The sequence below is a fragment of the Rhinolophus hipposideros genome, assembly GCF_964194185.1.
Source record: "Rhinolophus hipposideros genome assembly, chromosome: 5".
In the NCBI taxonomy this organism is placed as follows: Eukaryota; Metazoa; Chordata; class Mammalia; order Chiroptera; family Rhinolophidae; genus Rhinolophus; species Rhinolophus hipposideros.
In genome coordinates, this window is record NC_138051.1 from 73,697,374 (window position 1) to 73,721,504 (window position 24,131).

General features: G+C 37.8%; 1 protein-coding gene and 1 pseudogene across 5 annotated transcripts in view; one reads left to right on the plus strand and one right to left on the minus strand.

The window, feature by feature from the left end:
* The window catches only part of RAD51B (RAD51 paralog B), a 626,013-nt gene that overhangs the window by 138,601 nt on the left and 463,281 nt on the right, over positions 1-24,131 (plus strand). The gene's annotated exons all lie outside the window — the stretch shown is intronic.
* LOC308497636 (large ribosomal subunit protein eL6-like) lies at positions 19,278-20,134 on the minus strand (annotated as a pseudogene). Its single transcript has one exon. The product of its transcript is annotated as a large ribosomal subunit protein eL6-like (transcript).

Below are 24,131 nucleotides of genomic sequence, written 5' to 3' on the forward strand. Positions count from 1 at the left end.
TTTCCTCACTCCGATACTCATTCTAATTTCTAAGGGCCTTTGAATTTATAGACTCTCAAAAATCTTTTCACTTCCAATTTGAGTTTAAGTAATTAACTTCTTCCTAATTTGGAACCTGAATTTGAAAACTTGTGTGTTTGATTTGGCATTAGTTTTGGACATATTATTTTTGAATGAGGTCATGTAACTTCAGTTTTAGATGATCACAGAAGTATTTGCTGAGCAGCATCTTTGTAGCTTTGGGGAAACTGGAAAACAACTTTTCTACTAAGATTATGCTTCTCCTTAATAGTCGCTTTAACTACAGTTAGGTACTGGCTGTACCATTCCAGTTTAAACAACTGGACTCTGAACCTGGTTTTGTTCCGATTAAGAAGTTTATTTATATGTTCAGGAATACACAGGCACAACCTGTTAACAGCTGTAAATTTGGTTGATTAAGCTGGGTGTAGACAAATTTACTAGGGGGAACTGTTCCCTAAAAATTCCAACTCACTTACAAAGGAAGGTAGTCTGGCTATTTCTTACCAGTTTCCATCATTTCCTGCCAAGAATAATAAACATTTTCTTCCAAAGGATCGAAACTAAAGGTTGGAAGTGTGCAGTGTTTTATCACTCACACTGGGCTGTCATGAATCTCAACAAACAAACACAGAGATATCTATGTAGATGCCTGGAGAAGCAGTTAGACCCCAGAGACATAATATCTTTCAGTCTTCCAGACCTTTTCCAACTAGGTAAATGTCAATTATGAATAGACATTTATTGTAATGGAAATTATGGGTGTTTGGGTCTACATTTTCACTTTCCAGCAGTTTAGGGCAGCTTGTGATGTTAACGGATAATAATAGGCTAGAGTCAGAAATGGTGTTTTCTTAATTTAGTATTACTGTAGGTGCTATCATAAGTATTATAATAAAAATAGGTTTATTAATTTGAATTTATAGCATTCATCATTTCCCTATTGTGGTTTGTTTGTTGGGCAAACTAGGGTCCAGGGCCAGTGCACAGCATGTTTTATGGTGCCCACTAGCCAAGCATGATTTTACTATTTCAAAGGGTTGTAACAAACAAACAAACAAGGAAGAACATGTGATAAAGACTATGTATACTATTAGCCTTCAAAGACTAAAGTGTTTATTATCTGGCCCTTTAAGGAAAGATTTGCAAACCCCTGGTTTATATTAGCAATAGTTATAATGATGATCCATTACAAGGATTCAAAGAGTGCCATCTGAATCAACACAGCACGATGAAAATGTGTTTTAAATAGTTTTGGGCTTGGGGTATGTTATTTATTTCTGAATTGCATGTGAGATATAAAATAGAGATCATACCTTATCCTTATAGGATTTTGAGGGGTGTTAAGTCATGGCTGTTTGCAGTGCTTTGTACAAAGAGTGCCTTAGCTGTTGCCGTTGTTATAATAATATGTGGATGCCTGACAGTTGTTTCTACTTCATTTTATGAGTCTCTCTTCTGCTTTATATCTATCCTGTTTGCATAACATTTAATTTTTTAATGAACTGAGAAAAATACTTCCCAGAGTGATTGTTTGCAGCTTTTATGTATGCATTTGGTATTAAAGAGGGAACATAAGGAAGATTACTTGCAAGTGGGAGAAAGCAAGGCAGGGATTGGATTACAGGTTAGTCAACAGGATTATGTGCTCTTTTGGGGGTGGTTGCTCTTTTGAGGGCTTTTAAAAGAGGCATTTTAAAGGTGTGTTAACCTAGATGCACAGAAAGAATGGACAGGGCTTGCTTAAAGCAAAAATAAACTTTTTATTAAAGAAGTAATGTGCCTGAGGCATGACTACCTACTATGACCTGCCCCGTTAGGAATTTATGATAAGGTCACCCAGTGAGGTTACTTTCCATAGAACCCCTTTTTCGTTCACACTACTTTAAAATCTTTTTTATTTTAGTTGAAATGCAAATTTAAGTGTGGCAGTTGAGCCCCAAATTCAGTGGCATAAAACAATCAGTTATTATGCTCACAGATTCTGTGGCTCAGGAATTTTGACAGGGCATAGCAAGGATAGCTTCTTTCTGTTCCATAAAGTATGAAGCTGAAATCATCTGAAGACTTGTTCATTCATATGTTTGGCAGTTGTTGCTGGCTGTTGGCTAGGAAAGCTCTAGTTTCTTTCCACATGTGTCTCTCCTTGTGATCTCTCCAACTGGAATAGTTTGATCTTCCTTAAGTGGGGTATCTAGATTCCCCAGAGAATGCATTCCAAAAAGAGAGAGCCAGGCAAAAGCTGTACCCTTTCTATGACATAGCCTTGGAAACCACAGAATAACATTTCTGTACTTCTCTGTTGATCAGAACAGTCACAAGTCCATCTAAATTCAGGGGGAAAAATGGACTCCACCTTTTGATAGGGAGTAGTAAGGTTCTGGAAGAGCATATGGGACCAGAAATATGCCTAGGACATTTTTGGAAATAAAATTTACCACAATTATATCACTTAATTTAATTAATAATCATACATATAGCACTTAATCTATATGCCAGGTACTATCCGAAGTACTTTCCAAATATTAATTCATTTAATCCTTAACAATCTTATTTAATAGATGAAGAAACTGAATCAGAATATTGAATTAACTGGAATACAACTTTCTCTGACCTTGAAGGTTAATAAAGAACTTACTGTGATTTTTTTTTAATTTGCATAGAATTATTTATTTAAACATTGGAAATATTGGAAATGTGTCTTTCTATTTCTTGTATTAGTTGGATTTAAGAGAGGCATAGTTTTTAATAAGAAATTTCTTAAATGAGTGCAATGGTCAGACCTCCAAGATTCTATCCTTACATATTCTTAGAGCTGGGGTATGGTAAAATAAGTGCGTCTGTTCATGAAGCAGTGCCCAAATGAATCCATATGTTATGAATAATATTCTGTTTGACAACAATAATATTCTTGGACTAACTTACCAAATTTGATTGGTAAGTTGATTCTGTGTCTTTTTATGAAAATAAATACAATATCTTGGCCTTGATGTGATAATCTTACCTGATGGCTCTCTTTTTTTCATTGGTATTGAAATGTCAACCTTTATTGGTAAGGTCGTGATCTTTTAATCTCTACCGTCTTGAAGATGTTTTAGCGGGTAGAGAAACTGCTTCCCCTTCCTCCCCCTTTTCACCCTGGTACATTTGTGACACAGTTACACTATACCTTCCAGTGTCTACTACATATATAAATATATAACAAGTATAAAGTACACAGACAAGAAAAGGTTAGATTTTCAAAACTCCTTGTTAGATTTTCAAAACTCAAATGGAGTATCTAACATTCTTTTTGAATATTTAAATGTTTGTCTTTATAATTGGAAAATTTGGGATATTCTTTAAAAACAGATATTCGATTAGGAATATATGTAGAAGTTTGTATGATCAAAACTTGGCAAGTATGAGACTGACTTATTTTATATTTTTAAATTTAGAGATCTAAGAGGGAGCCCTATACTACTCTGAATGTGAATGAACTGATTATATTGACTGCAATACATAATTTAGAAGCAGGCATTATTATTACTATTTTTCTACTTAGATATAATGTAAGAATGAATGAAAAAAAGAAGGAGCTTTATGGATTTGGTATTATTCTGTCATGCTTGCTCTTGGTGGAGAGGTGGTATGGTGGAGTGGTGAAGAGCAGGGGCTTTACGGTTATACTGACTGGGTTTTTATTCCAGCTCTCCTGCCCTCTGTGTAAGCTTGGTCTCGTTATAATCTCTCTCTGACTCAGTTTCCTTGTCTGTAAAATGGCTGAGTTCTGTCATTGGTAAAAATAACACCTACCTCATAATGTTGTGAAAATTAAATGATTTAATGTAAGGTAAAGTGCTTAGGACCATGCTAAGTACATTATAAGCTCATAAATGTGAGCTTTTATTCATTAATCCATTCTTTCACTCATCCATTAAAGAAACATATATTGAACATCTGTGATGGGAATACAGAGATAAAGCTCTGCTCTGGAGGTATGAGTAGTATAGTGGGGAAGAGATATATGAATGTATTAGTCATTACAACATAGAATAGGGGGGAGTGATATGTCATAAAGCAGGTACACAGAAATGCTGTGTAAGGAAGAGGATGGAGGCGTTATGATAGCCTTAAACCATTATTTCACTTTTCTATGACACTTTTCTAGTTATTCATCTAAAAATGCAATATCTTCTTTTAAAATTCTTCAGCAGGACATAATCTCTCCTTTCTTTGCATCCCTGAATCTTTTTTATCTTACGGTATTTGTCATTTTTTATCTTGTTATATCATTCTTTGATCATATCTTCTTTACTTGAAGACTTAAACATTTTTATATCATTGACAGCCACGCAACACACCTCTGTTCAAATATCTGTTACAAACATTTACTGAGTAGCTCAAATAGTAAAACTGATGAAATGCTTAGATGTTAGTCTCTGCTTCCATCTTTTTGAAGGCTTTTTGAAGGCCAAGATATGTAGAAAAATAGGAAGTTTGAGGGTGAAATAAATAAGATACATGTATAGCTCACCATCTGAATAATTGGGTTAATTATCTGGATTCTCTCGGTGGCTAAAGAGCACCAGTTTATAGCATTTTCCAGTTTCCATGATATGGATACTCCCACGATGGCCAAAGTCATGCTACCAACATGACGTCACTGAATGTGGAGTTGGGAAGAGCTGCACAGTAGGATACCATCATGTAGTAGTATTCCCACCACCTAGATACAGTACATGTATCTTGGAGAAGAGAGAATAATAAAATGTAGTAACATAATGAACAAATAATGAATTTTGAATATTTATTATCTCTGTTCTAATAAATTCTATTACAAAATTCAGTTTTTAATGATGTCTATATTTAACAACAGGCTTAGAAAATTCCTGAAAATTTAACAATCAGCACTCATGTAGACTCTACCACATCTCGTTACCCAGGTAACTCTGCTGATTGTATGACTTTAGCTAGTAATTTCACTGCCAGCATCTATGCTAAGGAAATTCTTTGTGATTCAGAAAAAACAGCAAGATGTTCATCGGGGCATTATTAACATAACAAAAAGAAAAATCTGTGTTTTTTAAAGTGAATTGTGGCTAAATTCATTAGATTGTTAATTCATTAGAAATAAATGTGACTTCTTTGATGACTCTATAACAATGTGGGAAAATGCCATACTGTTAAGTGAAAACTAAAGTATGCAAAAATCTAATTTATATAAAATGATCAAATTAAAAAAATATGCTAATTAGAAGGAAACGTTAGTATTTGGTGATGGTGAGGGCATGCATGACTGTGTTCTTTTCTTTATCCTTTTCTTCATTTCCAAGTTTCCAATAATGAGCATATTTTATGTTGAAAATGTAATATTTTGTCATAAAATCAAATTATACTTAATAACTAATTATTTGTTGAATTAAAGGGTATTATCAAAATAGATCTTATCTGTTTTAGAAATTAAATGTTTTCTTCTAACAACCGATAGAAAATACAAATTGAATTTCCTTTTTATAAGTCAATACTGGATTCATTTCCCCCCTACATAGTACAGGTTATCATAGATTTCTATGGAAGATTTTGAATTTCTATAAAGCATCCGACAATAAAACCACTTTTAAACACTAGAATTACCTATTTAAAAAACTGCTTGGTAGTTAAGTAGCTAGCTATCACTTTAAGAAAATTGAAGATAGATTGTTCCAAAATTGAGAGTGAGTCCTGTGTTTCCCACATTCCTGTCTAATCTATGAGTTGTTAAAATGTTATTTGACCATTTTATAGCTCTTCTTACTTTTGTGAAGAAATTTCTCAGACCTTTTCAAATTAACTTCAAATACAAGCAGATAATCTAATTTCACACACTTCCAAGAAAGAGTTTTAACTATTTTCCCAGTCTCTTTTTAGTCAATAACTGGCTAACATTAGTCGACAGTTTAGAAAAGCTAAGCTTCTGTGTAATTTTTTCCTCTAAAGATTAAGATGTGATAAAACAAATTACCTGTGGCGTACCTTGTAGAAGGAAAATGCTTTTTTTGGGTGACTTTTAAAAGGTACTAATTTAAATGTCAAAGTAAATTCTATTAAGGTTTTATCTTTATTTCAAGGTTGTAATGTCCCTTACCACTTTACTTGGTTTGGATGGGTTTCAACAAGGATTTAATTTAAAAATAATGCTCTATATTTTTATGGGGGAGAAATTGAAGCATCTCATGATTTCTTGAACTCAGCAATTGCTCCCTTCTAGTACTTTTTATTATTTCTGTGTTTATCTCATGTATTATTATTAACCTTTTGAATTATTCAGCTTTTTATTGGTCTCAATTGTCTCTCTAAAATACCATAAACTCCTTGAGTTGGAGACTTGTGTGTGCCATGGGGTATAATGGGTAGTGAACTTGAAGTAAGCCTGTGTCCAGAGTCTGACTTTCACTTACCAGCTATGGGCCTTGGGTAATTATTCTTCGGGCCTTAGGCCTTTTATTTCTGAAATGAATATAATAATCTGTAGCTTGTGGGGTTACTGAGATAATTTGAGATAAAATATGTAATGTTCCTGGCATATAGTAAGCATTCAATAAATAATTAGTTATTATGTATTTAGTAATAATTGAATGAATGACTATATATTAGTATGCTTGGGCTGCTATAATAAAAATACCATAGAATGGGTATTTAAACAACAGAAATTTATTTTCTCACAGTTCTGAAGTCTTGGAAGTCCAAGATCAAGATTCTGGCCAATTCAGTTCCTCTTCCTGGCTTTCACAAGGCCACCTTCTCACTGTGTCCTCATAACAATGAGGGAAGAGAGAGAGGGAGGGAGGGAAAGAGGGAGGGAGAGAGAGCGCAAGTTTTTTAGTGTTCCTTCTTGTATGGGCACTAATTCCATCATGAGGGCCCCACCCTCATAACCTAATCTAAACCTAATTACTTCTCAAAGGTCCCATCTTCAAATATCATCTCATTGGGGGTCAGGACTTCAACATATAGATTTTGGAGAGATATGATTAAGTCCATAGCAGACTGCTTCAGGGAAATTTTGATGACTGAAACAGCCATTAAACATAAACAAAAGATTTAATCATAGTCAAAACAGTTTAGAGACATTGACCACCGGATTATAAAGAAGCCTTGCAAAGAAACTGAAAAGGATCTAATAAAGGGATGGGAACAAAATCTATAAAATATTGATTCAGTGGAGAAAAGAGTGTCAGAAAGTTGGCATTGTTGACAGTGGCAAATTCTATAGAGAATTCAAGTGGGAAGAAGGTTGAGAATTGATCATCTTTGAATTTGGGTATATTTATTTACCAGTGTCTATGGGTATTCTTATGATCATTGTTGACAAAGGTTTAGGAATGAGTATGAGACATGTTGGAAGGAAAACAGTTTAGGAGGTAATTGTATCAGGTATAATACATTGAGTTGACTGCATATAACAAAAAAAGAGATGTTTATCTTATTGCTTCCTCATTCCTATCATGTAGCCTCATGGTCCAAGATGGGCTGCTGGAGTTTCAACCATCAAGTCAGTGTTATAATTGGCAAGAAGGAGAGAAGAACAAGAAGAGGGTGTGCTTTCCCTCTAAAGGCACTTCCAAGAAGTTGCACATAGCACTTCCTCTTTGGCTAAAATTTAGTCACATGGTCACAAGTAATTCCAAGAGTGACAACCAGGAAATATTGTCGTTTGGTTGGGCTCAATGTACCCAGCTGAGAATTGAGGTTGTTATTACTAGGAAGAAGAGGAAAATGAGCAATGGGGGACAGTAGGCTATCTATGCTTCAGTAATCATTTTTATTTTCAAGTATTGCAATATTTATTAGGCAATTGATAATGCGCTGGCTTTTTTTCCATTCTAAAAAACACATTGAAAATTTGAGTTGCTTGAGATCACTCATGGAATATATTTTAGTTACTAGTGCAGATCTAAAGAAGGTGATAAACGTGGCCCCTACACCAGTTTTTTCTTTTCTTTTTTAATGTTTGAACTTTCAGTGTCTTTTTAAAAATAATTTAAAATTATTTTTAAAAATTACACTACAAATGCAGTTTTATTAATAAAAAAATCAAAACATAGAGGACGACAAAGTAGAAAAGGAAAACTATCTATGATTGCAATATCCACCTTTAACATTTTTTGGTGTAGGCCCGTTCAGACGTTTTCTGGTATGTGCATATGTTAAAATTCATTGTTTTCGTGTAATGGGTGCAGAGTTTCAGTTTGGGAAGATGAAAACATTTGGAGATGGATGGGGTGATGGTTGTACAACAGTGTGACTGTATTTAATGCTAATGAACTATACACTGGAAATGATTAATTTTATTTTATGTATATTTACCACAATATAAAAAAAAAACATTTATTGTTTAAAAATGAGATCATACTCAGCATCTTATTTTATAACCTGCTTTTTATACTCAACAATGAAAAGAGAACACCTTTCCACATAAATAAATATATTTTTGCACTGTGATTTTTGTGGCCAAATATTTATTTTATCCTTTGGATGTACCACCTTTTATTGAGGGCAGTGTTAAAGCAAATAAAAAGCAGTGTTAGCCCTTTCCTTTTTAAGTGGATTCACAGAGACCTTTGTGATGCATGGCAGAGGACTGGGGAAATAACCAGATGGTGGAAACTGAAAACCCCCCTGGGTCCTTAAACTGTGTCTGCCTTGTTCAAATGACTCTCTAAGTAAACTGCTTTACTGTTCTGTCAACATGGCAGCTTTGCGTTTTTTTTTTTCCCCCAAGTATAATTTTTTTTTATTATTTGTCTAAAAGGATGTTTATTCCAGACTGGTGGTTCTCTTGGATTTTTTCCCTACTACGTTAATGTCATATTAGAGGATCAGGGCAAAAGAGAAGCATAGATGGAGAACATCACACCCTGAGAAATGGTTCCTTCACACAAGGATCAGATGCCAATGATGGCAGGCATGTCTGAAATTTCAGCATTGGTAAGCCACTCTTAGGAAGGTTTCCTCCTGACTTGAGGTCTGGCTCTCCCCTGAGATGCTGTTTTCCCTATAGCCTTTCTGAGAGGATGCTCCTTGTTTTCCCATACTTTCACTGTCTCAGTCTTTGTCTTCTTAAGTACCCCCTACCATTTCTTCCCCTCCTGTAAAATACTCTGCTTCTTTGAGTATACTTTTGCTACTTAGCTACACTGTTATTTCTTTTTTGTGCTATCCTTGGCCCCCAACCCCCCCACCCCCCCCTTTATTCTCTGTCTTCTTATACATTTGTCCTCCCTTATCCATGGGGGATACATTCCAAGACCCCCACTGGATGCCTGAAAATGTAGATGGTACTGATCCCTGTACATACTATGTTTTTTTCCTATATGTACATATCTCCTATGATAAAGTTTAATTTATAAGTTAGGCACATGAGAGATTAACAAAAATAACTAATCATAAAATAGAACAATTATAACAATTTACTGTAATAAACATTGTGTGAATGTGGTGTCTCAAAATATCTTACTGTACTGTACTCACCCGTCTTCTTGTGATGACGTGCGATGATACAGTGTCTGCGAGATGAGATGAGATGAGGTAAAGACGGGGGCACTGGCGTAGTGGTAGGCTACCATCAGTGTGACTTGGACACATGCACTGTGATACCACGACAGTCCATCTGCTAATCGAGGTGGCTATTAAACGACTAAGGGGTGGGCAGCATATACAGTGTGGATACACTGAACCAGGGATGGTTTATGTCCCGGGCGGAATGGAGCAGGACATCTGAGATTTCATCACGCTACTCAGAATGGCACACGATTGAAAACTTATGAAATATTTATGTCTGGAGTTTCCATTTAATATTTTTTGACTATGATTGACTGGGGCGGGTACTAAAACCACAGAAAGCGAGAGTACAGATAAAGGGGGCTACTGTACTTGTACCGCCATTTCTTCCATTATTCTTCTTCCAATACCTTCCAATACCCTTGTCTATTTATTTATTTATTTTTAATAATCACATCTTTGAAACCCTTTTCTCCCATGCCATTTTCTACCCTCTTTTCACCTCTCTTCTGAAATTCAGATGTTTTCCTCTCTGGCCATAATTTCTTCTGCTTTCCAGTTTAAGAAGATGATTTCCAGACACCAAATCGTCAGCCTTATGGGGACTTGCATTTATATGGGACAAGTTCATCGCTATCCTTTCTCTCTAGTTTAGAGTCCATGTACCTAACTCTAGCTTCTCTCCTTACTTGCTAAGCTCTTCCATCCCATTATCAGTCATATCTGCCTGGTAAATTCCCAACTGGGTGAGTTTGAGCTTTTTCTGCAATTTCTCCTGAGCTGCTGAGTTCAGCTGGAGAAAAATACAGAGTGAGGCAGATTAACATCACTGTAAATACGTGGGCGCCCTCCTCATCTGCCCTTTCGGGGTTGCCCGGCAATCTTATTTCATTCCCTAAATAACTGTCTCCTCCATTCTGCATGACTGTGCTCCAGCTGGGGTTTCTTCCAGTCTCGGCTCTGTCCACTGCCTCACACACATCTTCCGCCAGCACCTCATGTAACGCACTTCTCCGTCAACACTCTCAGACTCATTACCCTGCTTAATTTCCTCTCTTACATTATCACAATGTGAAATTATCTGATTTGTTTACTTATGTATTTTATGTGTTCTCCTACAAAAGTTAAAGATCATGTGAACAGGAAACTTATTTCTTTTTGTACTACTGTAATCCCAAGTGCCTAGACTAGTACCCAGTACCTAGTGGGCACTCAAAAAATTTTGTTCAGTAAATGAATCATTTCAGTTATATTCTACTCATCTCAACCATCTTACTCATTAATTCTGTCTTGATACTCAGCAAATGACTAGTTTCGGGTCAATAGGAAAGACACAAATCCTCAGATAGAAGAATCCTTCCTCACCTGCCATCAAAATATAAATCTTCTCATGTGGTTGTTTTTCCTCCGTCCCTTCTGTGATGAAGACAGGTTTTCCTTCATTTCTTACAGCGTGGGTCCCATCCTACTCCACCTTAGAGGGATCTTGATTTTCCTCTAATACTGTGTCTCTCCTCAGTCCTGCATGTAGTCTAGTGAGCACGAAGACTAGGCTCTGCAATCAGACGTGCATGGATGCAAATTGGAGGTCTGTCATTATGAAATCTTGCACAAGTTACATGATATCTCTCAGCCTCAGTTTCCTTGTGTGTTAGTTGGGGATCATACTGACGTCATAGGGTTGTTGTAAAGATGAAAAGAGATAATATCTTTAAAGTGCTAAGCTCTGTGGCTAGTACAAAGAGAGCACTCGGGAAGAAAGGTCCTTGTATTGTTATTACCTCCCTTTCTACTGGCTCCTAAGCTTATTAAGGTTGTCTTCAAATATTGTCCTACTTCAATTACATAGTAAGCGCTCACTCTCTCTCTTCCCCAGCACACCTATTCTCCACTTTTTACTTCTAACTCATGTTGGGACCCACTTCTGTCCGGCTTCCCAAACATGTCACGTTTTATTCCCAATCCTGATCTCATTCTTTGCATGCCCCTCCCTGTCCAAGATTGTTCTTCCTCCAGGGTGACTTCATCTCCCAGTGGCTCAAGTCAGAACCCTGGAAGATACCTTTGTCTCCTTCTTCTCTTCTTCCCTCCCTACATTTCAATGACCAAGCAGAATTCTGATAATTTTGCCTCCTAAGTGTTTTCTTAAATTTTCCCACATCTCTTTTACTTTGGAGGCCACCGTTCCACCAAGGAGCTATCATTTCTCACAGAATTGTGACAGTAGCCTTCGACCATTCACTCCTATACCACACTATTCCATATTCCATGCGTTAGATAGGGTGATCTTTCAAAAAATGCAAAGATGATAATGTTATTCCCCTTTCTAAACATTCCAGTGAGTTCTTCCTGTCTCTAAGACAGAGCCCTTCTTGATCAGGCCCTACTTACATCTTCAGCTTTACCTTATACCACTCTTCCCCTTGCTCATGCCCTAGACTTACTGAGGTTCATTAATTTGCATTTTGTTCAACTGACTCTTAACTCTGAGCCATCGCACACACTGTTCCTCTGTCTCTTTTGTCATCTCTCTGTCTAATTCCTGCTTAGCCTTCTGGTCTCAACCTAAACTTCACTTCCTCAAATAGGCCTTCCTACAGGGTTGGTGTCCCATGGTCTCTTCCACATCACCCTGTCATTATAGTGCTTGTTACGCGTTATATATTTCCTTGTCTCCTCTCAAAATCCCTGAAGGCAGGAGCCATGTCCTTTTTGTTCGTGGGTGTATTCCATAGTACATTGCCTGGCCTATGCTAGGCAGGAAAATTTTGTTAAATGCTCATAACTAATTCAGTGAGGAGAAAAACCATCCTACATCCCAACATTTGTTAGGGTTTAGAGCTACATATGGTATTCCTGTATTGAGCTTTAAATATTTCTTTCAATATAAATAAATGTGAACAATAATAAGACCACTTCAACACATGTGCTTATTTTTCTATCCTCACACGTTCCCTTATTTTAAAATCTTTTAAAGTTTGTTTTTATTTTGTACTACAAACACCATTTTTCCCCCCAGGTGGATGCTTCTGAGTGTAAAATGCTACTTCACATCAGCACTTCTCCTTTCATTCGGTCTTCCAGTTACATTTGGAAGGCATTTCCATGGATAATTTTGTGAAGTTTGTCAACTCGAAGTTGAGTTTGGATTATGCAGCCTTCAATTTGGTGCATCCTAAAAGATAATGTACCCCACTGAGCTATCTTGTTCTCTAGTACGTTAAGTAGAAAGCACGAGGAAGGCAGAAGGCTGTGGCTTAGCCTTCCGGAGCCTTCATAGCCAGTCCCACAGGCTGCTGCACACATGGAGACTGCTCAGAGGGAATCTGTTAATGATCCTTTCCTTCCCAGTCTTCACTGGGCTGAAGTAGGCAATGCAGTTGAATCATCCCTGGCAGTGAAAAATGAATGCTCTGGAAAGACCTGAGTGAACATACCCTGCTCACTAAGAAGCATTTTCTTCAAGTTTACTTAGGAAAGTTTTCTTATGGAAGGTAGTTGGTACCTAATGTGTCGGATTGTGTTATTCCTAAGTAAGAAAGATGTCTTTTTTTTTTAAATATGAGATAAAAACGAATTACTACTATACATTAGTTTTCCTTGCTTTACTAATATGACCACGGACTGTTTGATAATGTAGTTTGGGGGAGGTTTTCTTCATTTTGTAGTGCGTCTTGGATCAAAAATATAATTAGAAAGATTTTACAGGGAAATATTCCTAATCTTGCAGTTACTGGGCCTTTCATACCGCTGGAAGATAGGATTTGTCAGAACTCTGTTTTTCTGACCCAGCACAGATTAGATTTTTGTTTTTAAATCAGTAAGGATTATTTGCCTTCATGTTAAGTCTATATCAAGAATGTTAGGAAGATAGTTTATTTATAAAAGCCTATTTGATACAAAATTATCATCAACTAGTGTTAAATAATGGTTGTCCTTTGTGCAGTTTCAGGCAGACCCAGATACCACTCTTAGCAAAAAGGTAAATCTCTTCTTTTAAAGTGCCCCAGAGGAAGGCTATGCTGGACCTTTATGAAAAAGTCCTTTAGGGTGAGAGAATAAGCCATTCCATCCCCCCCCACCACCCCGCCAAATTCTTCTCCAGCAGTTGTCTATACCTAGAGAATCTGCAGGGCTCCTCTGAAGAGTTAGGGATTCCTAGTGTTGCATATTAGGCAAATTTACCACCATCCACCTTGGATTTCAAGCAAAAGCAATGAGAGGATATGACTGAAAGGAATTAACTTTGGGTCTCCCAAGTTAAATATATTTTAAATTCATGTTGGGGATAGGTCTGCTTCCTGGTTGCAATGTGATCTCTGATTCTTTTGGACTCTGATAATTTAATTTACTCAGTTCTTTTCCTGTATATAAGTTAAACTGTGGAGAGTTTATATTCATGAATTTTTATCATTTTATCTCTTATTTCCGGATTCTGGATCCCCTCCCCCCCCTTTTTCTTTATCTTTTAAACAATAACGTAAGGTGTTTGTCTGTTAGGGAGGTTGGCACAATGTCAGTTTTAAAGTATTCAAAAATGAGCTGTTTTTGTTTTATGTACATGCTCTGATGCTCTGAAAACATCAGCTAACACAAGAAAAATTAATTTAGGTCTTTAAAAAGTGAAGAGTTATTTTCTCACAAGTTAACAGATTCTGAGTTATATTCTTGGGTGGGATACGAAAATAAGAAATTATAATATTAATCTCCCCTTTTTGAGTATTTATATACAAGGAAGACTTACCTCCTTACTGTTTTACAACTCACTCCAACACTCCAGGAGGTGTATTACCGCTGCCATTTATAAAGTTGACTCTATTTATATGGGAAAATATATATCCAGAGTTAGACAGGGAACAGCAATCAGAACAGCTTCCCCATTTCACCCCTTCCTTTTGCTTGATTGTGGTAGGAAGGGTTTGGGCAGCAGAAGCTGTCACTGCTATTCTGGACCCTGAGAGGGCCATGCCTTCCTCTGTTCGTGCAGAAAGGACTGCATCCTAGTCAGAGGCCCCAGGGCATGGTGGAAGAAACACAGAGATTTGAAGCAAGATGGACTTGGGCTGAAATCCTTATTCTGCAATTTCCTTGGTATTTAGTCTTAAGCAAACCGCCTTTTCTGATGCTTAGAGAGATTAACGAGTTTGAAATCGAGAGTGAGAAAAAGTATGACATTTTCTGTTTATTTAACTGAAGCTGTGCCTCTGTTTTAGAGCATAAAAGGGTAGGCACAATCTTCAAAGGTCTCTTACTATTATTGACCTTCATACCAATTTATTAATGACATTAAGATTAATGACACTAAGATTTATAAGAAAACATAATACTACACCCAAGTAGGTATCCTTGTAACACAAACAAAGAAAATTAGTTCTTTTAGAATTAGTTAAAGCTAGAAGAAGTCAAAAGTAATTTACCACTCTTTCTTAGAAGATGATAATGATTAAAGATGGGTTATATGGTAGATTTTAAACCCTAAGAGTTAAGATTATGGTCAATGGAACAAACAGATTATGTCAAGATATGGAATAAGATTGTTTATGTACTCAGTTATTCTCTCATTTTTTATTCTGTGCAATTTGATGTCCCATTATAAATTTCTAAATGCTGCTCTGTTATCATATAGTATGTTACAGTATCTGGCATTTGAAATGTGTGGGTACTGTGAATCAAACTTCCAGGGATAAAAAAGAAACGGTTGCTATCATTATATGTACAATAGTTAAAAAATATAAATTGTATGCATTACAGACATAAGAGACTTTAGAGAGAAGATTCAATTGAAACCATTGTACCCAGCATCCTAATGCCTTAAGTGCAAATACTGGCATAGATCCAGAAATTAAGGTCAATTAACTACAATTGTTTCATCTTGCAAAATCCTTTTTCCACCAAGAAATCTTGGCAGCCATATTGATGACTTCTCATGAGAGAGGCAGATGGGACTATAAAGAGGCCTGAAATCTACTTTTTAAACTAAGTTTCTAATTCCCTATTTTTTATTTTATTTTATTTTTTTTGTCAAGAGGAGCCAGGCCTAGAAATCAAGCATCCTGGTTTTTCCTCTTGTTTTCCATTCATGAGTCTAGTTACTCTTAGCTGTCTTTCACCTGCTCAGATGTTATAATTTGTAGTGATGGCATAAGTGGATGTAAAAGAAGTGAAAATTGGATATGATCTCGATGGCAGTTTATGGGCTTAGTTTCAAAGCCCATTTTTACCTGGAAAATAAATAAGAAGGGTTAACAGGCATGTTTCCAGTGAACCAGTGGTTTATCTGTTCCTTCTGTTCCACCTTCAGTTAACACCGGAACCTCTAAAACTTCTGCCTGTGTCAGAATTCATTTTTTTTTTTCCTGAAGAGATCAAAGCTTTTATGGGCATTATTTATTGTAGCCTCACAATATTCTAGGGAGCTAAGTAGAGGTTCTGTGGCTCCATCTTTATTTTTAAAGCCAAGTGAAAAACAAATAAATCTCTTCCCTAAGGTTACAAAATGAGGCCTTGGTAGAGGCAGAAATAGACCCCTTAGTCAGAAACATCACCTAATTCTGGCCCTTACGTCTAAGATGCAGTAGATTGTTTGGCTTTTCTCTAAACAGGCCTTTGACACTTAGAGTGTGTGGAAAGTATGTGCTTCCGTCAAAGAGTTTTGCTTGTTTAGTAATTCTTTGCCTGTTAAAGTAATGACTAGAGCACTGAAGAAAATAGAAAAAACATCCAAGCCTTATTTCAGCCTCTGCATTTAGTACATGTGAGCTTTGGATAGAGAGTGTTTTTATTTCCTGGGATTACTTTTCTGTCTTTATACTTAGAATTTTTCTTCATGGAACTGCTGATATTGATAAATTTGGGGAAAATTATTATTATTTCATTAAAACTTTATATGTAAAAATTAGACTTTTGAAATAATGTATATTCCAATTGAAAGAGGATTTGGGGAGATAACTGCAAAATTCTACGTTTTAAAATGTAGGTTTAGTGCCTTTTATCCCTTTTACCTAAAAGTCATTGCAAAAAATGGATTCTATTTTAAAATTGCCTCAATTCAGCAATTTATATTGCTATATATTAAAGTTTTTAATAAACTAAATTGTTTGCTTTATAATGCATATTCTGTGAAAATAATTTTCAACTATATTTTCATTTGACTATCACTCAATTGTTGATTTATCATTTTAATTGTTTTACTGCTTTTCTTTTTTTTTTTTTTTTGGTGAATCCATAATGATACTTCTTTAGAATTTTTAATACAAGACAGGAATTGTTTTTCTTCTTTCCTTTTCTTTAAGGGCTGCTTCTCAAATTAACCTGCATGCCTAAACTTGTGTTATATTTCAGAAGCAACAGCAGAATCTTTTCCATACAATCATTGTGTAAAGCCAGGTTGGCTCCACCGTCCTCCTGCTCTCAACATTGCAATTTTTGTAAACTCTTCCATGTGCCTCTAGCATCTCCGATTTGTGAACGAATCTCACTATATTTATCCCTATTGTGTATGTCTGCGTGTTTGTTTTGCAGTGTAATAATAACACTTGACGGTTATAAATTTTTCCATATGCTCCAGCTTGTAGAGATAAACAGTATGCGTGCTGTACATTTTCCTCAGCTTTGAAGACTTACATTGGAAATAAACAATCCCACAGGACATTGTGGTCGGTTTTGGAGAGGCATGCACACAAGCATATTCTCCAGGAAAGGGAAGGTAGTTGAAATTTCACCCTGTTAATATTAACTGGTTAATTGAACTTTTTCAAGGGATTGAGAACAACTTAACTGCCTTCAGTTTTTCAAAGATTTACCAGGGCAATACAGACTTGTTTTTGAAAGTCTTTAAAAGTGCGACTTAATACCGTAAATGACCATTTTGTGGAATAAATTCTTTCATTCTCTCAGTGGTTTACTTTGGCTAGAGGGATTTGTGAAATAGCTTTGGATTTCTTTGTAATTTCTCCTTTTACATTATGCAAATTAAAAAGTTGATATTGACATGTGATTATGGCATCTCAAGCATTTATGTTGTGGTGGTTGTCTGTAGACTCTGTATCATTCATTTATAAGCAGCTATTTTTTTTTAGTTTCGGTTCCTTTAGGAAATCAAGTCTTTTTGACCAGTTTTATTTGTAAAAATTGATGCAGATATCTTTATTTTTAGCTTGATGTCCTTTTTTACCCAAATATTTATGGCCTGCATTTCTCTCCCCTAAGATGCAAAGCTGCTTTTATTAGTTGATTTCCTAAACGCTTTGGCGCTTAGATGGTTCATAAGTTTTCTGTTGGGAACTACAAACTAGTCTGCATAAAAATTACATATTAAAGTATCTGAGGTTTTTTGTTGTTGTTGTCTCTTTAACACACAAAATTTATTACACGTCTCCAAAGATTTCTAAAGAAAACTCCAAAGTGATATGTAAATCGAGTGGTAGTAGCAATATGTGGGATGTAGTGTACAGCTAGTGTGTGGTGGAGCCAGCCCACACCAACTCCTGAGAACCAGCTATTAAATTTTTAGAAATTTTGTGAGCTGGTTATCATTAAAAATTCAACTGTATAAACTTACAATTAAAGAAATAAAAACAAATACTCAAAACTCATCACTTCATAGTTACCTTTTTACTACATTTTACCATTATCTATGCTCTTGAAGTTATTTGTGTTTATTGTGTCTGTAGTAGAAATGCTGTATAATGGTGTATACTGCTGCACATCTCTTCCAGCTCTGTGCTCACTGACATCACGTTGGTAACTTGATGTCAGCCCTAGTACAAGTATTAACACCATGGAAATTGGCAAACGCAGCAAATCAGGACTGGACTTACTGTTTTGTTAATTGTCTAGACTTAAGAAAGTGATGGAGAAAATGTTAATGCATATTGAACTTAAAAGTGTGTCATGTCTATAGCCATGATATCGTGAATAGTACACACACACACACGCGTGCGTGAACTTGAGAACATATTCTTCCAGTATTTGAAACTATTACCGATTCATCAAGAAGTGGTTCACATCATGGACAAATGAATGAGTGAAGTTCTGACATATAGCTGTGTTCACTTTTTTTTAACTTGAACAAAATTATCAACTAACTTTACAGCAGAATTGTAAGAATGATATATTGCTCCAAGTATACTAGACATCAGATGCTAAATACATCAGGAAGTCTTTTATAGTTCTCTTTTGAAAACCATGCTACTCACAAGCATGCTGTCCCTTTTCCAGCTCATACATGACTTCAGACTTCCTCTCTTTGCTCTAACGGTTGTTGTGAAAGAGTATAACAAATTCGTTTGTAAAGCATTCAGTCATCCATATCCATCTCTTTGACCACAGAGTACCTTAGGATGGTGTTACAAAATGTTGGTGGGAAAAGAGAAACATCATAATACTGGACTTATGAAATCATAGCTTTTTTTCCCTTGGAGGCATAATTCTATTAGCCGACTGTCGGGAGGCGGTTTAGATTGGTTAATTTATATATTAAAGAGGGAAATGGCTGTATTCCATGGAATGTGTTTTCCTTAGCCTTCGGATAGTTTGGTGATCTGTGAAAGCATAGTTATGCAATATGCACAAGAAAGTGTGGTAAGAATATCATTTGGTTAAAGTGTGGATTCTAAGCCTTGAGTGACCAGAGGTTTTGAAATACATTCATAACTCTATCACACAACTTTCTCTCTCTCTCTCTCTCTCTCTCTCAACAGATCAGGCATTTAATTAGGTTCTTTGTAATAAATTTAGAACACCAGTTTGTGAGGATAAACCCCATTTGTGAGAGCACACATAGAGCAGAGGTAGCCCTGGAGCTGAGGAACAACTTTGACTTTTGGCAGAATTTGCGAGTCCATGGCTTTCAGATCAATTTTGCGCTGTTCTGTCATCTCGTATTTCTCTTTCTCCGTGTTGAAGATCTCCGTCTCCTGGTGCCTGGGCTTACGCAGCTTCTTCTTGAAGTACGCATCAGTGAGATGTTTGGGGATTTTTACACCGCTGACATCAATTTTGGTGGAGGTGGTGATGACAAATTTCTGGTGTGTTCTACGCAGAGAAACAAGATGGAGGGACAGAGGTTCAGTCACAAGTAGCAAGCCACTGCTCAGCTGCTTCAGGAAAACCACCCTCTTGCCTCTGTGGTGCCCCGTGAGGATGACCAGAATGGTCCCGGGAGTGATACTGGCCCCATGTTTTCTCACCTGCTGACTGAAGGGTTTCTTGCCGCGGCTCAGCAGCTTTCGAGGCACATCTTCAGTAGGATAGTATCTAGGCATTTTGCGAAGTTTAACTGCTCGGGTGCCACCATTCTTGTCACCACCAACTGGCTTTGTGATAGTAGCAAGAACCTCCTCCTTTTTCTTTTTAGTCCTGGATTTAGCTGCTGAATGCTTCCTCTTGTACATGACCTTTCGGGAATACATAGCTGATGGGGACTATCTGCTGATTCCTCTGACCAGGACAGGGTCTCGGCTGCATTGGGGCTTCCCCCTCTCAGGCGTTTTGGCCTTAAGGTTATTCTTCTTAACCTGCCTCCAGCATCAGCCTGCTTGGCTTCATGTTTCTTCTTCATGTCTGGCTTCTCAGCTTTTTCACCCGCCATCTTGCAAGATGGGAAAGAACCCACAACTGTTTCCTAACATGGGATAGCGTGGAGGTGAATGCAATATCCTGGGCACAGCCAGAGTTTCTCAGGGCACCACCAGTCCTTCTGGGCACAGCCAGACTTCCTGGGCTTCTTAGGGTACCACCCGTCTTCCCAGACACAGCTAGGGTTTCTCAGGGCACCACCAGTCCTTCTGGGCACAGCCAGACTTCCTGGGCTTCTTAGGGTACCACCCGTCTTCCCAGACACAGCTAGGGTTTCTCAGGGCACCACCAGTACTTCTGGGCACAGCCAGACTTCCTGGGCTTTTTAGGGTACCACCAGTCTCCCTGGGCACAGCCAGGGTTTCTCAGGGCACTGCCACTCTCTCGGGGCACAGCCAGACTTCCTGGACTCAGCCAGGGCTCTCAGGGCACTGCCACTCTCTCTGGGCCTCTCGGGGTACCGTGCTGGAACAGCAGCGGCTCACAGTCAAGGTGCTTACATATTCTTGATGGCGGCCAGTCAAGACACAAAAGCAAACATCCGCCAGTCCCACTACATGGTGGTATGTTCCCAAACAGTCAAGCGGTCCATTAAATTAGGGATGAAAGGCAATTCCCCATAGTCCATAGTCATTCACCAGGGTTGTCCTGGGGGTGAGGGATGACCTTGACCTCACTCTCATCTCCCACGGAGGACTCAGCAAGCGTTTCCTCCTGAGACTACAAGTCCTGCTTCCAGGCTGCCTCAGCAAGCACTTCCCAGCCCACAGGGCTTTCTCAGGCCTATGCTGGTTGGGGAACCATCCACATCTTCCCACCCCTCCACTGGGGTCCAGCTCTCCAGCAGCTGCTCCTCCTGGTCTTCTTGAGACTGAGCTTTCATAGGCACAAACTGATCCATCATCCTTTGGAAAGCTTTGGCCGGCACCGTACCCTGCTCGCTGCGCCATGTGTCATGCGGGGCGGCCTGCGGGGTCTCTGGTCCCACTCCCCACATAAGAGCGCAGGATACGGTGAGGCTAAAAAGGAACACCCACGGAGCCATAGATAGGGGAGTCATCTCACTACAGTCTCATTGGCGGCTGGGTTGGAGACACAAGAAGCAGGAGCCACACTGTGCGCAACCCTCACTGCTCTGCTTGCAGGCTCAGCCACTATCTTCTTGCTAGCCCCCATTTTCCTGCTAGCGTAGCCACAGCAGTTATATTAGTGGCCAATGGCTCACTGGTTACAGCTGACGGCCAACTAGACACATCTGATGGCCAGCCAATCACAGTTGATGGCCATTTACTAGCTGAGCCAGCACCTTTCTATGTGAGGCCGAGAGCCTGGAAACTGCTCTCTGCGGCTCTGTCCCCACACTGTTTTACTGCTTACTTTCTTTTTACTAAGGTGTGCCCACCTTGCCATTCATGAGGCCTCTGCTTCCGTTCTACCATGCATCTCCTCTTGCTGTGACCCTCACAGTTGTGAGTGTAATACAAGCAGCAGCCTCAGGAGACACCATAAAGACAATTTTCTGGAAATGGTCAAAGTGTTGGGAATTTGATGGTTGGACCTGGGAGTATTAGGAATGGCTGTGACTGACGAGTGTAGCTGGCTATGAATTTTGAGGTCTTCCAGTGTATCATTAACATTTCATCAGTGTATTGTCTTCGAGGTTTCTTCCTGATGTGTCCCTGTGAATCCTATGCCTGGAGAATTCTGCAGGGTTTCTAGACACCACACCCAGTTTGTACATTTACAGGCCCTCTTCTTGGTATTTACATAGTTGTTTATTCACTCTCCAAAATGACTAGTTATTTGAGATGAGTAGAAGTTGGACATAGTCATGAGACCAGAGCTTGCCTTCTTGCTCGTTGGTGGCCCGATACAGGTCCTAATAGTATTTCATTTTCTTAACTTTGAGTGGTGTTCAAGGGAAATTGACTCATTTGAATTATTAAGATGTACTGAAAGAAAACTATATTATTTATTACATTTTGTAAATCGAGAAACAAAGAGAAACAGTTGTTTCTTACCATAGTAATTTCAGGCTCTGAAAGATTTGTTTATCAGCCAACTGCAGACACACCTATCCCAACCCAGATTTTTTTAATGGTCTTCAGCTTTACAATCATTTAGAAAGAGAGGGTTTTTTTTTTTCTCCTTTCTGCCACATATTTTTGTACACACCCTTCTTCCCTCCCTTTGCCATACTTTTGTTTCTTTGAGAAAAGGAGAGTCCCTCTTAAGAGTGTAGAATAAACATTTCTTTGTGAAGTGTGACTTATTTATGCTTCAGGGGTTGTCAGTGTATACACAATAGAGAAGGTGATGGAGGCTCCTAGACATGCCAGGTCAGCAGTTTGTGCGTGTTAAGGCCAAAGAGCACGTTAAGCAGGCTGAAAAAATTTTAACAAGTCAGAACATTTTACAATTTCCATATTTATCAAACATGTCAGGGGATGGGATCACAAAGCCTTCCAGGGATTAACTGCCTCTAGGACTTGAACTGTTTTATTAAGGTGGAGGAAGCCAAGTTCTCAACACCCCATGATTTGCTCTAATAACCACAAGAGTTAGAATGTAGGTGATCCTTGCTGAATGAAAGGTAATCCTCAGGCTAAACTGCTCCTTGAATGGAAAAAAAAAAAAAAAAGAATCTTCTCTCAACAGATGAATTGTGTGTGAATCTCTCTGACAGAACCTTGGAGTTTGAGGTTTATTTATCTAGAGCTTCAGCTTTATTAATTCTTTGGTTGATAGTTCTTGACTTTTGACACTTAAAGGCTTAGAATATGAAGCTGAAGTAGAAGATGTTCAGAAATATGCAGACATTCTGAAAGGGCGAGGGGCATTGCCGTTCTAGGGCTTGGCAAAGCAGCCTAGAGTTAGTTATTATTTGTTTTCAAATGTTTGGGGTTTGGCAGATACTAAGATGGGTTTTGCCAAGCACTTTCCTTTGAATTTGAGTACAGGAATATCTTGGGTGGAAGTTAATTGCTTTATTGATGATTCATTTGCATTATACTGATCAGAATGCTGCTTTGGAAAAGATACTTGGTGATTGGGAAATATTAGGAGCTTTATAGTTTTTTAGTAAGAACTTTTTCTTAGATGGGAATAAAAATGGAATTCAAGCCCCAAATATTTTCAGTAAGATTTGAAACTTGGAATCTTTAAGTAGTAGTTTCCAAATTTGTCTGTATCACTTTTTCCACAAAAGCAAACCAGACTCTACTTCTCTGGCTTGATCTGCAAATCTTTAGAAAAGTTGCAGAGCTGACCTGCAACCTTGGGCCAACACTTAAATTGGAAATTAATGTTAAAAAAATGTTTTCAACAAGTAAGTAGAAAGAACAACCCTATTCTGGAGAAATGAGTTGGAATCAAAACAACAACAACAACCCAAGGAGACTAAGCATAGGGTAGATTTTTGGTTCTAAATCCAAATTACCAGGGATGACAAAGCCCCTGAGAGGACTAAAGTTATATAAGGTGCCATGAGGTAGCTTTTCCATTACAGTTTGTAGAAAAGATTGTAAAAAAAGGAAGCATGCTGAGACTTTACAAATGAGGACTAAGCCATAAACTTTTTAAAGAACAGGGAAGGGACATGGTGAAATGTGGCACTGCACTGCTCATTGCCCATCAGGTCACAGCAAAGCATGATGATAAGAACAGGTTTCTTTTTGTCTGTTGCCAGCTCCCTATCTTTCGTAACCGGTCCAGATAAACGCAGTGCCAGCAACTTGAATGACTTCTCTCTGTTTCCTAGAGAAAACAGTGTGAATAAGCATCCAGCAGAAGGAAGAAACATTTTGAACAAATTGACTTGGATGTCTTCACATTCAAATTATTTTGAAACCAATTGGTAGGAAGTGTTGGGAAATTCTAGTTTTGAATTCTGCAAACCAGTATAAGGAGGACAGAGAGATATAGACTCTTTTTATTTGCGCCAATTAGTGGGGTACACAAGGTTATAAGCATTTCAATGAGCTAGTGTTCATGGTTTTCTCCTCTCCCTT